Source organism: Triticum aestivum, chromosome 1A, assembly GCF_018294505.1.
Source record: "Triticum aestivum cultivar Chinese Spring chromosome 1A, IWGSC CS RefSeq v2.1, whole genome shotgun sequence".
Taxonomy (NCBI): Eukaryota; Viridiplantae; Streptophyta; class Magnoliopsida; order Poales; family Poaceae; genus Triticum; species Triticum aestivum.
In genome coordinates this window covers 427822402-427838418 of record NC_057794.1, presented here as the reverse complement: position 1 = coordinate 427838418, position 16017 = coordinate 427822402, and positions in this window count along the sequence as shown.

Here is a 16017-nt window from a genome sequence, read left to right as displayed (position 1 = left end):
CCAAAAATGTTCGGATTTTTGGTGGAGCTCCGGAAAATGACGAAAGAATTTACGAACAAGGTTCGAGGTCAAGCAGCGAGATAACAAAGGCATGGGGAAATATGCAAGTGTGTTTTAGGTGATTCCATAAGAATGGATTATTTTATAATAGCTCCACTAATATAGGGAGGATATATTATAAAGAGAAGTCATCCTTCCCTCGATTTAAATGGATCGAAGATCCATACGATTTATTTAATTGAGATGCAAAAGATTTATGAGATGATGGCATGATGACATGATGCAATGCAAAAATAAAAGGGCAAGCACAAAGGAAACACACGGCGAAACCCGGAATATAAGGAAGTCTTCTCGAGCATCGGTCTCGGGGTGTCACAACACTCCACCACTACGAGAGGATCTCGTCCCGAGATCTAGAATGGCACCGGAGGGAAAACGGAAGAGAAAGAGAAGAGGTAAAACTAAGTTGCTTCTTTGACAACTGAGTGAAACCACGAACCTTGAAAAGGTTAAGCCATTTCGAGAGAAAAAATACAACGGAGATGAACGAAGTTGAAAATACTCTGTTAGAAAATAGTGACAAGGAAGAACAACTTCGAGCAGCACTCCGGTTGAGAAGTTATGCAAGACTTGATAAGGCGAAAAGAGCTTGAGGAAAAAAAAGGACACAACACTCCGGTTAAATGGATAAACCAAGAAAAGAACACGATCCTGACAAAACGAAAAGATGGGTTGAAGAGAGCAACATCACAATGCCTCCGGAACGAAAGAATAGAAGATAGGTAATTGAGAGAAAAGAATGGAGAAGAAAATGCCAAGTTCTGTCACCAAAGAGCTTGACAAGGCATCTTTTAGGAGAAGGGTCGAACGGAATTGTTGGAAAACCAACAACGAAAAGAGTAAGCTGGTAGTGGGCTTATGAAAAAAAACTTCTCAAAACTATGAGGTGAAATTTTGCCACTAACGGAACGATAGATTGACTTGATAACAAGAAGGAGACGATAAACTTACTCACCGGAAGGATAAAAGAACTTGGGTTAATTATAAACACCATAATAGCAACAATCCTTAGGGGAAGCTTTAGGTGAAATATAACCCAAGAAAACTCCAACGAAGAGGTTGATGGATTTAACATATCTCACTCTTAACAACATGTGAATCATGAAGCATGAACTCAAATTATGAAGAATGACATAGCACCACCTCAAATGATAAGGTTGAAACAATTGCACTTTGAAATGCAAGATAAAGAATACTTGAGCTCCTCTGAAAAGAATCTTAATGAACACTTCGAGGAGGAATTAAATCCTTGATGGACCATCATGTAGAACCTTCAAGAAGAACTCCGGTAACAAAAGGATGATCAAACAAAAGGAAAGAGAAGTTGAAAACACAAGGTGAAACCTTGTAATGATTTAGATGAACATCCGTGGTGATATAATTGCGAGAGGTAGGAACTCCGGGAAAAAGATAAGATGAACAATTGAGATCAAGAATTTTGATGAGCCTCCGGAATAGGGAATTAATCATTTGGATGAAACAAGAATAAGAATTGCATTATGCTTATCCTTCACCAATTAAATTGATGACAAACAACGGGTTTGGCATACTACTTATTCTCGTTGAATGGATTATTTTATAATAGCTCCACTATTATCGGGAGGATATATTATAAAGAGAAGTCATCCTTCCCTCGATTTAAATGGATCGAAGATCCATACGATTTATTTAGTTGAGATGCAAAAGATTTATGAGATGATGGCATGATGACATGATGCAATGCAAAAATAAAAGGGCAAGCACAAATGAAACACACGGCGAAACCCGGAATATAAGGAAGTTTTCTCGAGCATCGGTCTCGGGGCGTCACACTACTCCATCGCGTGACGGAGGCCACTGCTTATTTGGGAGAAGAGGGAGGGCTGGTTGCCTGGATGTGCTCAAATTTGAGGTAACAACTGAATCTTGTCAGATACTAGTTAAATCCGAGCTATGGGTGTGAAGCATTGATGTGCCAGAATATTTGATTGTGACATGTTCTATTTTTTTACCTGAACTTTTTTTAAAAAGGGTTGTACGTCAACTTAATGTTCTAACAGAACTTATATATTGTGTTATCTGTCTGTTTTCTTTGCACAACATTCAAGATATTTCCCCGTCATTGATAAAGATGATGAACCGTTATGTACGAGTTCGCTGGTTTCAACATGGCCCTACCCGTAGCGATTCACTGCTTCCACCCTGATTGTGCCACCTGCGTGAAATTTTTGTATGCAAGTTCAGTGTGCTATCATGTTCTATATGATTGTGTCTAACTATATAAGTTTTTACTGAGCATCAGCAATGCATATGGCTAAAAGATGTATTTACGAGCATCGATCGATGCGTCTCTCTCTCTCTCGCTCACTCTCTCACACACACACGCACAATTGGGACTTGTTGAATTATTTCTTCGCTCGTGACAGCTTTTAATTAGGTATCATTGTACTCTAATGTTTTTCTTAAGTTATTAATTGAGCTCAGTGACTTCAAAAAGTTGTACAGAAGCCTTGTTTGGGCATTTCCAGCATCGCAGAATGTGGGCTGAGTAGCCATGTAAGGTTGTACTGTACTACACAGGCCTTTGTTTTCAATATCAACAATTCAACTGGGCCGACAGTTGTACACAATATCCGGGTCAACTTGTTATTCTCCGCCCCACTGGGCTGTAAATCTTTCCTAGGAGGGATGCATTAGGCTTAACAAGAAAATTGGCTTTACGAAATAATAAATGGGATGTAATTATAAAAACTGGGCAGTAACTATAAAAACATGCACCAAACACATAATTAGTTAAAAAAATATTATTTTTGGAATTTGAAAATTTTAATTTCATTACTAGTTGTGCGCGCAATATTTCGTTGGATTTTTACGTAATACAAATTTATGTTGAAATTATATTTAATCTGACTAGAAATTTTGGGATAAAAATATTTTGGATGCCATCAAAATGTGGGAAATTTTATTGAATTCTGTTTTGAGCGGTTGGTTGAAATTATTAATCGTTGTCCTAGCTAGAAAATAGGTTGTACTTTTAACAAACTGTAAATGGGATGTAGTAAATTCCATTAGAATTTAAAAATGGGTTGTACATTCTTACAAATCGCAAATGGACTATATGTTCTCTGCCACACACTTGTGAGACTACTAAGTTGACGCGTCCCCTAAAAAAACCAAGTTGACGCGTATGCAAGTCTTTGTCAACTTATAGTCAACACACGGTTCTAGCAGCAGTGGCCGTTGGATGTCCATCCAACGAATGTCATGATTTTTCTTCAATCTCGGATATTCTTGCTTCAGCCGCCCAAAAAATGATTCCTCCCCCTGACATTTGGGGCGCACCGTTTCGGAGGCTGGCCCATGGGCCTACTAAGTTGACGTGTAGCAAGGGCTTTGTCAACTTAGTCAATATAAACGATTCTAGCTGAAGTGACCGTACGATGTCCATCCAACGGCGTCGTGCTTCTTCAACCTCTGGTCTTCTTGCTTCTTCAACCTCTGGTCGTCTTCTTCAGCAAGGTATTCTCTGCAAGTACTGAAATAAGTGGTAACAGATAGTTTTGTGATAAGATAATTTGTAACGAGCAACAAGTAACGAAAGTAAATAAAGTGCAGCAAGGTGGTCCAATCCTTTTTGTAGCAAAGGACAAGCATGGACAAACTCTTATATAAGGAAAGGCGCTCCCGAGGACACATGGGAATATCGTCAAGCTAGTTTTCATCACATTCATATGATTCACGTTAGGTACTTTGATAATTTGATAGGTGGGTGGACCGGTGCTTGGGTGTTGTTCTTACTTGAAAAAGCATCCCACTTATGATTAACCTCTATTGCAAGCATCCGCAACTACAACAAAAGTATTAAGGTAAACCTAACCATAGCATGAAACATATGGATCCAAATCAGCCCCTTACGAAGCAACGCATAAACTAGGGTTTAAGCTTCTGTCACTCTAGCAACCCATCATCTACTTATTACTTCCCAATGCCTTCCTCTAGGCCCAAATAATGGTGAAGTGTTATGTAGTCGACGTTCACATAACACCACTAGAGGCTAGACAACATACATCTCATCAAAATATCGAACGAATACCAAATTCACATGACTACTAATAGCAAGACTTCTCCCGTGTCCTCAGGAACAAACGTAACTACTCACAAAGCATATTCATGTTCATAATCAGAGGGGTATTAATATGCATAAAGGATCTAAACATATGATCTTCCACCAAGTAAACCAACTAGCATCAACTACAAAGAGTAATCAACACTACTAGCAACCTACTAGTACCAATCCCTGATTTAGAGACAAGAATTGAATACAAGAGATGAACTAGGGTTTTGAGATAAGATGGTGCTGGTGAATATGTTGATGGAGATTGCCCTCTCCCGATGAGAGGAGCGTTGGTGATGACGATGGTGATGATTTCCCCCTCCCGGAGGGAAGTGTCCCCGGCAGAACAGCTCTGCCGGAGCCCTAGATTGGTTCCGCTAAGGTTCCGCCTCGTGGCGGCTGAGTTTCATCCCGAAAGGTTGCCCCTTGTTTTTTCCTCGGCAAAAGACTTCATATAGCAGAAGATGGGGAGAGCCACCAGGGGGCCCACGAGGTAGGGGGGTGCGCCCTAGGGGGGGGGCGCCCCCCACCCTCGTGGACAGGGTGTGGCCCCCTGGCCTTCATCTTTGGCAAGGATTTTTCATTATTTATTATAAGATATTCCGTGGAGTTTCAGGACTTTTGGAGTTTTGCAGAATAGGTCTCTAATATTAGCTCCTTTTCCAGCGCTGAATTCCAGCTGCCGGCATTCTCCCTCCTTATGTAAACCTTGTAAAATAAGAGAGTATAGCCATAAGTATTGCGACATAATGTGGAATAATAGCCCATAATGCAATAAATATCGATATAAAAGCATGATGCAAAATGCACGTATCAACTCCCCCAAGCTTAGACCTCGCTTGTCCTCAAGCGAAAGCCGATAACGATAAATATGTCCTCATGTTTAGAGGTAGAGGTGTCGATAAAAATAAAATATGGACATGAAGGCATCATGATTATTCTTATAACAGCAACATATATAGATTTTGTCATATGATTTCTTATGCTCAAGTAATAATCCATTCACAAAGCAGAGTACGAATCGTAAACTTTATTGAGAACCAGCAAACTATAATCTCATTCAATGAAGCAATTGCAATTTATCATAACGTCAGAAAGAGTCTATGTCAGAGCTTAAAAGCAAGTCCACATACTCAACTATCATCTAGTCCATCGTAATTGCTAACACTCACGCAATACTTGGTGTTATGAAGTTTTAATTGGACACAGAGAAAGATAGGGGCTTATAGTTTCACCTCCCAACCTTTTACCTCAAGGGTAATGTAAACAATAATAACTCACTCCCCTACATCCAATTTTATATATATATATATATATATATATATATATATCAGGTTCTTTCCAACATGCTGGGCTTGCCAAAGGATAAAATCAAAAAGGAAAGGTGAAGATCACCATGACTCTTGCATAAGGTAGAAGATAATAATAAAAGATAGGCCCTTCGCAGAGGGAAGCAGAGGTTGCCATGCGCTTTTATGGTTGGATGCATCTTAATGCGAAAGAACGTCACTTTATATTGCCCCTTGTGATATGAACCTTTATTATGCAGTCCGTCGCTTTTATTACTTTCACATCACAAGATCGTATAAAGCTTATTTCTCCCACACCAATCAATCATACATATTTAGAGCAATTTTTATTGCTTTGCACCGATGACAACTTACTTGAAGGATCTTACTCAATCCATAGGTAGATATGGTGGACTCTCATGGCAAAACTGGTTTAAGGGTTTTGGAAGCACAAGTAGTATCTCTACTTGGTGCTGAGAATTTGGCTAGCATGAGGGGGAAAGGCAAGCTCAACATGTTAGAGGATCCATGACAACATACTTTATCTCAGACATAAGAAAACATAACCCATTACGTTGTCTTCCTTGTCCAACATCAACTCTTTAGCATGTCATATTTTAATGAGTGCTCCCAATCATAAAAGATGTCAATAATAGTATATTTATATGTGAAACCCTCTTTCCTTATTACTTCCTATTAATTGCAACAATGACCAAAGCTATGTCTGCCAACTCCCAACAACTTTTAATCATCATACTCTTTCTATGTGAAGTCATTACTCTCAATAAGATCAATATGAACTCTTTGTTTTCTTTTTATTCTTTTTCTCTTTTTTCTTTTATTCTCCCAACATCATGGCAAAATAATCAAGCCCTTGACTCAACACTAATCTTTATTATATATAGCTCACCGACTCGATTACATAGAGAGATCATAAAGAAAAACTCAAAACTAGATCATGCCATAAACTTTATTCTACTAGATCAAGATGCTACTAATAGGATCGAACTAAGAAAAACGGTAAAGATAGGAGTTGTGATTGTGATACGACACTGGGGAACCTCCCCCAAGCTTAGCAGTTGCCAAGGGGAGTGCCCATACCCATGTGATTATGTCTCCTTTGTCGGTGAAGAAGGTGGTGGTGATGGATAGTCACACATCGAGCGTAAGAGGTCCTCCAGCTTGCGAATAATACCATTGAGTGCAACGATATGCTCCTTCAACAAAATATTTTCACTTGTGAGATACTTGTTTTGAATACAAGCTAACTAAATCATCTTGAAAGCTTCGATCTCAGTTGGGGAAAGAAGATTGTGATCAAGTTGAAGGATGTCTTATGCTTCCGGAGCTTCATTCTCCGTGGCCTTCTTGATCCCTTCATCCTTGTTGATCTCCATCGGTTCTTCCCTCTTCAGCTCTATCTTCATTAGCCAAGCATCTTTGTCACCATTGTTGGAGGAGGGGGACGACATAATGCCTGGCCTTGACAAACCTGACAGAGAACAGCTCGAAACAAGAACAGAGGATATTTGCGTGATACGGGAGTCAAAACTTTCGAGAGATTATATAATGAATTGTTACAGACCAAAATATGTATCATGCAAGAAAACGGAGTTCGGAAGGCACACGAGGTGCTCACGAGGTAGGGGGGCGCGCCCAGGGGGTAGGGCGCGCCCTCCACCCTCATGGGGCCCTCGTGTCCTTCTCGGACTACTACTTATTTTTCTATTTTTCTAAATATTCCAAAACGGAGAAATATTGCCTTAAAAATTGTTTTGGAGTCGGTTTACTTACCATACCACATACCTATTCCTTTTTGGAGTCTGAAATGGTCTAGAAAGTGTCTCTTATGTATTCCTCCGGAGTTACGGTTTCAATAATATTGGTTTCAACATTTATGGGATTACCTGAGATATAATGTTTAATTCTTTGACCGTTTACCACCTTCGGATTTGTGCCTTCAAAGTTGTTGATTTTTATGGCACCAGAACGATAGACCTCCTCGATGACGTAGGGGCCTTCCCATTTAGAGAGAAGTTTTCCTGCAAAAAATCTTAAATGAGAGTTGTATAGCAATACATAATCACCTACATTAAACTCACGCTTTTGTATCCTTTTGTCATGCCATCTTTTAACTTTTTCTTTAAACAACTTGGCATTTTCATAAGCTTGGGTTCTCCATTCATCAAGTGAGCTAATATCAAATAACCTCTTTTCACCGGCAAGTTTGAAATCATAATTGAGCTCTTTAATAGCCCAATATGCCTTATGTTCTAGTTCGAGAGGTAAGTGACATGCTTTTCCATAAACCATTTTATACGAAGACATACCCATAGGATTTTTATATGCAGTTCTATAGGCCCATAATGCATCATCAAGTTTCTTGGACCAATTCTTTCTAGACCTATTAACCGTCTTTTGCAAAATTAATTTGAGCTCTCTATTACTCAATTCTACTTGACCACTAGACTGCGGGTGATAAGGAGATGCAATTCTATGATTAACGTCATACTTAGCAAGCATTTTACGGAAAGCACCATGGATAAAATGTGAACCACCATCAGTCATTAAATATCTAGGGACTCCAACCTCGGAACAATAACTTCTTTAAGCATTTTAATAGAAGTGTTATGATCAGCACTACTAGTTGGAATAGCTTCTACCCACTTAGTAACATAATCAAAAGCAACTAGAATATGTGTATATCCATTAGAGGCAAGAAAAGGTCCCATATAATCAAAGCCCCAAACATCAAATGGTTCAATGACAAGTGAATAATTCATAGGCATTTCTTGACGTCTACTAATATTACCAATTCTTTGACATTCATCACAAGACAAGACAAACTTACGGGCATCCTTGAAGAGAGTAGGCCAATAAAAACCGGATTGAAATACCTTATGTGCAGTTCTATCTCCAGCGTGATGTCCTCCATAAGCTTTGGAGTGACACTTGCGTAGGATCTGTTCCTGTTCATGCTCAGGTACACAACGTCTAATAACACCATCTACTCCCTCTTTATAAAGATGTGGGTCATCCCAAAAGTAATGTCTCTAATCATAGAAGAACTTTTTCTTTTGTTGGTATGTGAAGCTAGGTGGTATAAATTTAGCAACAATATAGTTCGCATAATCAGCATACCAAGGAGTACTACGAGAAGTACTTATAACATTTAGTTGTTCATCAGGAAAGCTATCATCAATAGGTAGTGGGTCATCAAGAACATTTTCTAACCTAGACAAGTTGTCTGCAACGGGGTTCTCAGCTCCCTTTCTATCAACAATATGCAAATCAAATTCTTGTAGCAAGAGAACCCATCTAATAAGTCTAGGTTTAGCATCTTTCTTTTCCATAAGATATTTAATAGCAGCATGATCAGTGTGAATAGTTACTTTACAATCAACAATATAAGGTCTGAAATTATCACAAGCAAATACAACTGCTAAGAATTCTTTTTCAGTAGTAGCATAATTTCTTTGAGCATTGTCTAGAGTCTTAATAGCATAATGGATAACATTTAATTTCTTATCAACTCTTTGCCCTAGAACAGCACCTACAGCATAATCACTAGCATCACACATAATTTCAAAGGGTAAATTCCAATCAGGTGGCTGAACAATAGGTGCAGAGATCAATGCTTTCTTAAGTATTTCAAATGCTTCTACACAATCATCATGCAATACAAATGGTATATCTTTTTGTAATAAATTAGTCAAAGGCCGAGAAATTTTTGAGATGTCCTTAATGAACCTCCTATAAAAACCGGCATGACCAAGGAAACTTCTTATACCTTTGATGTCTTTGGGACATGGCATCTTTTCAATAGCATCATCCTTGGCTTTATCAACTTCAATACCTCTTTCAGAAATTTTATGCCCCAAGACAATGCCTTCATTAACCATAAAGTGGCACTTTTCCCAGTTCAAGACAAGGTTAGTGTCTTCACATCTCTACAAAACTCGATCAAGGTTGCTCAAGCAATCATCAAAAGAGGATCCATAGACGGAGAAATCATGCATGAACACCTCACAAATCTTTTCACAAAAGTCAGAGAATATAGCCATCATGCATCTTTGAAAGGTAGCAGGTGCATTACATAAACCAAAAGGCATACGTCTATAAGCAAAAGTACCGAAAGGGCAAGTAAAAGTGGTCTTAGATTGATCATCAGCTGACACAGGTATTTGAGAGAAACCAGAATAACTATCTAGAAAGCAAAAATGTGTATGTTTGGATAATATTTCTAGCATTTGATCAATAAAAGGTAAGGGGTAATGATCTTTTTTAGTAGCCTTATTTAATTTGCGGAAATCAATTACCATCCTATAACCTGTGATAATTCTTTTCAAAATCAATTCATCTTTATCATCAGGGACGACAGTAATACCTTCCTTCTTAGGGACACAATGGACATAACTTACCCATTAACTATCAGCAACGGGATAGATTATACCTGCCTCAAGAAGCTTTAGTATTTCCTTTCTTACCACTTCTTTCATCTTAGGATTAAGCCGTCGTTGGTGATCACGAATTGGTTTGGCATCTTTCTCCAAATTTATTTTGTGTTGGCATAGAGTGGGACTAATGCCCTTAAGATCATCAAGAGTATATCCAATAGCAGCACAGTGCTTCTTCAGAGTTTTCAATAATCTCTCTTCTTCATGCTCTGAAAGGTTAGCACTAATAATAACAGGATATATCTTCTTTTCATCAAGATAAGCATATTTAAGATTATTAGGCAACGGTTTGAGCTCAAACACGGGATCACCCTTGGGTGGAGGAGGATCCCCTAAGATTTCAACATGCAAATTGTGTTTCAGAATAGGTTCCTGTTTAAATAATATTTCATCTATTTCCCTTCTTTCATTCATAAACATACCATTTTCATGGTCTAGCAAATAATGTTCTAAAGGATCACTAGGAGGTAAGACAATAGAAGCAAGACCAATAATTTCATCCTTACTAGGCAATTCTTCTTCACGGTGTTGTTTACTAAATTTAGAGAAATTAAACTCATGAACCATATCATCCAAGCCAATAGTAACAACATTCTTTTCGCAATCTATCTTAGCATTAACAGTATTCAAGAAGGGTCTACCAAATATAATGGGACAAAAGCTATCTTGTGGGGAACCAAGAACAAGGAAATCAGCAGGATATTTAGTTTTCCCACACAAGACTTCAACATCTCTAACAATTCCCATTGCTGATATAGTATCTCTATTGGCAAGTTTAATTGTGACATCAATATCTTCTATCTCAACAGGTGCAATTTCATGCTTAATTTCTTCATATAAGGTAATAGGTATAACACTAGCACTAGCACCCATATCACATAAGCCATGATAACAATGATCTCCTATTTTAACAGAAATTACAGGCACGCCTACCACAGGTCTATGTTTATCTTTAGCACAAGGTTTAGCAATTCTAGCAGTTTCACCGCAGAACTGAATGACATGCCCATCAATATTATCAGACAAGAGATCTTTAACAATAGAAATATTAGGTTCTACTTTAACTTGCTCAGGAGGTGTATAAGTTCTAATATTGCTTTTACAAACTACAGTTGAAGCTTTAGCATGATCCTTTATTCTAACAGGGAAATGTGGTTTCTCAACATAAGAAGTGGGAACAATAGGATCATTATAAGTGACAGTCTTTTCTTCAACTTTAATAGGTGCAGCTACTTTTACTTCTATGGGAGGATGATCTTTAAACCACTTCTCCTTGGGGAGATCAATATAAGTAGCAAAAGATTCACAGAAAGAAGCTACTATCTCAGAGTCAAGTCCATATTTAGTGCTAAACTTATGGAAAATATCGGTATCCATAAAAGATTTAACACAATCAAACTTAGGTGTCATACTTGACTCCTTACCTTCATTGAGATCCCAATCCTCAGAGTTGCATTTAATTCTATCCAATAAATGCCATTTAAATTCCATAGTCTTCATCATAAAAGAGCCAGCACGAGAAGTATCGAGCATGGTGCGATTATTTTCAGAAAGCCGAGCATAAAGATTTTGAATAATTGTTTCTCTTGGAAGCTCATGATTGGGGCATGAATATAACATTGATTTAAGCCTCCCCCAAGCTTGAGCGATGCTTTCTCCTTCGCGAGGCCAAAAATTAGATATATAATTGCGATCATGATGAACAAGATGCATAGGATAATGCTTTTGATGAAATTCAAGTTTTAATCTTCTATAGTTCCATGATCTCGTATTATCACATAGCCTATACCATGTCAATGCATCTCCCTTCAAAGATAAAGGGAAGACCTTCTTCTTAGCAACATCATCGGGTATACCTGCAAGCTTAAATAATCCACAAACTTCATCCACATATAGCAAGTGCTCATTAGGATGCTTTGTTCCATCTCCTGTTAAAGGATTAGCTAGCAGTTTTTCTATCATACCCGAAGGAAATTCAAAGGGAACATTTTCATCTTCAATAGGTTCAGTAGGTTGAGGACCAATTCTTTTCTCTACTGGTCGGGGTGAAGATACCCCAAACAAGCCCCTCAGAGGATTACTTTCCATAGTAACAAGTGACAGTAAATTTCAGGACACTATGAATTTTTCCTTACCAAATTCCACCTACCAAAGGCGCTTCACTCCCCGGCAACGGCGCCAGAAAAGAATCTTGATGACCCACAAGTATAGGGGATCTATCATAGTCCTTTTATTAAGTAAGAGTGTCGAACCCAACGAGGAGCAGAAGGAAATGATAAGCGGTTTTCAGCAAGGTATTCTCTACAAGTACTGAAATAAGTGGTAACAGATAGTTTTGTGATAAGATAATTTGGAACGAGCAACAAGTAACAAAAGTAAATAAAGTGCAGCAAGGTGGCCCAATCCTTTTTGTAGAAAAGGACAAGCCTGGACAAACTCTTATATAAGGAAAAGCGCTCCCGAGGACACATGGGAATATCGTCAAGCTAGTTTTCATCACATTCGGTACTTTGATAATTTGATATGTGGGTGGACCGGTGCTTGGGTGCTGTTCTTACTTGAACAAGCATCCCACTTATGATTAACCTATATTGCAAGCATCCGCAACTACAACAAAAGTATTAAGGTAAACCTAACCATAGCATGAAACATATGGATCCAAATCAGCCCCTTACGGAGCAACACATAAACTAGGGTTTAAGCTTCTGTCACTCTAGCAACCCATCATCTACTTATTACTTCCCAATGCCTTCCTCTAGGCCCAAATAATGGTGAAGTGTTATGTAGTCGACGTTCACATAACACCACTAGAGGCTAGACAACATACATCTCATCAAAATATCGAACGAATACCAAATTCACATGACTACTAATAGCAAGACTTCTCCCGTGTCCTCAGGAACAAACGTAACTACTCACAAAGCATATTCAGGTTCATAATCAGAGGGGTATTAATATGCATAAAGGATCTGAATATATGATCTTCCACCAAGTAAACCAACTAGCATCAACTACAAGGAGTAATCAACACTCCTAGCAACCTACTAGTACCAATCCCGGACTTGGGGACAAGAATTGAATACAAGAGATGAACTAGGGTTTTGAGATAAGATGGTGCTGGTGAAGATGTTGATGGAGATTGCCATCTCCCGATGAGAGGAGCGTTGGTGATGACGATGGTGATGATTTCCCCTTCCCGGAGGGAAGTGTCCCTGGCAGAACAGCTCTGCCGGAGCCCTAGATTGGTTCCGCCAAGGTTCTGCCTCGTGGCGGCGGAGTTTCGTCCCAAAAGGTTGCCCCTTGTTTTTTCCTTGATGAAAGACTTCATATAGCAGAAGATGGGCATCGGAGAGCCAATAGGGGGCCCAAGAGGTAGGGGGCGCGCCTTAGGGGGGGTGGGCGCGTCCCCCACCCTCGTGGACAGGGTGTCGGCCCCCTGGCCTTCATCTTTGGCAAGGATTTTTCATTATTTATTATAAGATATTATGTGGAGTTTCAGGACTTTTGGAGTTGTGCAGAATAGGTCTCTAATATTTGCTCCTTTTCCAGCCCTGAATTCCACCTGCCGGCATTCTCCCTCTGTCACGCCCAAGATGAAGCTACTCATGGCAAGAGATGATGCATACAAGAGCAACACATCAAAGCAAGTTTAAATGAGACCGAATTCAACATATAACAAATCCGGTAAGTCCCCATATGCAATTTTGAAATTGGTTCAGATCTGAATAACCCTTATGTTCAAGTTGTTAAACAACAAGTTAAGATGCACCACGATGATCTACACGAAATTCTAGTCAAGTTACATATAAAGTTTATTTAATTCGGAGCTACGACCTAGAAGATATGAGCAAAACAAGTTAAACATGGCATTGATGCAAAATGCATTCAAACATCAAGAACACATTCAAAACATGGATCCAACAAGGTAATATGAAACTACATGCAAAACTAAGCAAGTTTCATATAGAGCACACTCAAAACGGAGCAACGGTTCAACACATACACACCATACAAGGATAAAGAGCATGCTGTCCAAAACAACAACTAGGCATATTGCAAGCACTAACAACATCCTACAGTATCTCAACATGAAAACAAAAGGCATGGACATAATGTACAGGTAAAGCATAACAAAACATGAACACTAAGCTATCTCCAGAAACTAGTAGAACATGCTCAAAAAGACATGGCAAGATTGCAAATAATAATAGGTTCACAGACTTATCATGGCAACCAAAGGCATGGCATGAATCTATTTATTGCATATAACAAAAGTCCCTTACTAACCATGAGCCAAAAAGGCACATAAGATATGATGGCACCCATGTAAACATAGCAAGTTACGTTACAGATTCAGACTTGAGAGAAAATAACAGTGCATGGCATAAACAGAATTATGAAGGCATCTTTGCGAGCTCGATTCACTCATCACAAGGCATTGCATGACAAGACAAGCATACTACCAGCAAGAAGACATGTTCATGAATCGAAGCATGGCAATATCAAGTTCATAGCATGGTTGGATCACTAACAACAACCATGGCAAAATTGATTAACATGTAAACAATCTGCCAGGAACATTTTATAGCAAAAGTAGGGCCAGATTAAGACATGCTAGAGCACTCCATAGATGCAAACAGGAGCATGGATGGATAGAGAATAACCATATGTCCAAAACATCGTTACTGGACATGCTCAAAAGAGGAATGGATCTCACTGTAGCAACATGAATACATGGCATGAAAATAACAACAGAACAAAGACTTAGTGAAATTCTAAGTCACTGAAATCAGCAACATCACGGGGGCTACTTTGCAAGCTTGTAACAATCAACACATGTCATATCATGAAGAGTGGATTTCACCACAGCAAAGATGGCATGTTGTAGCTCATAACAAATGTAGACTTCATGCTCAAAAGAAAATCACACAAGAAGATGCAAAAATGACAAATGAGCATGTTCTGATAAACTACAACAGACAACATTATATAGCACTCTTGCAATGATGGTTAGGGAATCAAGATGAACTCTAATGAACATAATCCAATGGAACAAAATTAAGAGCACAATCAGATGAACATTTTGATATATCGTACATGCAAAATGGATCTACGGATGAGGAGTTATCGCATGTCTAAGTTGGCACCAGAATGTAAACAATCAGGGACTTGGAGAAAATTCGAGGGGGGGAATAAGTCAACCTAGTTTTCAGATCTGGATCCGGGGCGCGGAGTCCAAGGTCCACCGGGGCTGAGCTCTCGCCGGAGCTGGCGCCGGAGGCGAGGAGGGAGGCTGTGGAGGGCGCGGGGACGGGTGGCGCCGGCGGGCGGCGGCGACCGGAGCAGGCGTGCGGTCGGTGGTGCGCTGGGCGGATAGGGGCGGCGCGGTATCTGGCGAGGGTCGATGGCGGAGCAAAGGCGCGGCGCGGTGTCCGGCGATGGCCGCGGGCGGCGGCGGTGAGCGAGCGGTGCGCTCAGGCGACGGGGCCGACGCGGGATTGGAGCGGCGATGGTTCAGGCCCCGCGGGCCGGATCTGGGCTCACGGGCCCACAGCGCGCGGTGGGAATGGCGGCGGCGGGGACACATGGTGGAGCATGGTTGGTCGGAGGCGGCAGCTGGACGTGTCCGGTGCGGGATGGACACGTCCGGCGCGGTGAGGGAGGAGATTTTTAGGGTTTGGACCCAGGATTTGGACGGGGAGGACCTATTTATAGGTAGAGGGAGCTAGGAGAGTCCAAATGGAGTGCGGTTTTCGCCCACACGATCATGATCGAACGACCGAGAGCATGGGGATGCCTTAGATGGGTTATTGGGCTGTTTTGGAGGGGTGTTGGGCTGCAACCCAAAATAGGCCTTTGCGGTTACCCGGTTAACCATTGGAGCATCAAACGACCTCCAAATGGCACGAAACTTGACAGGTGGTCTACCGGTGCTATACCAAGGCCGCTTGGCAAACCTCGGTCCATTCCAAGACCGTTTAACACCCGCACATGAAAAGAGGAAAAAGGGGGCGCTGGGGGACATAGGAGTGCCAGATTGCAAAACGGACAACGGGGAAAAAGCTCGGATGCATGAGACGAACACGTATGCAATGCAATGAACATGATGACATGGCGA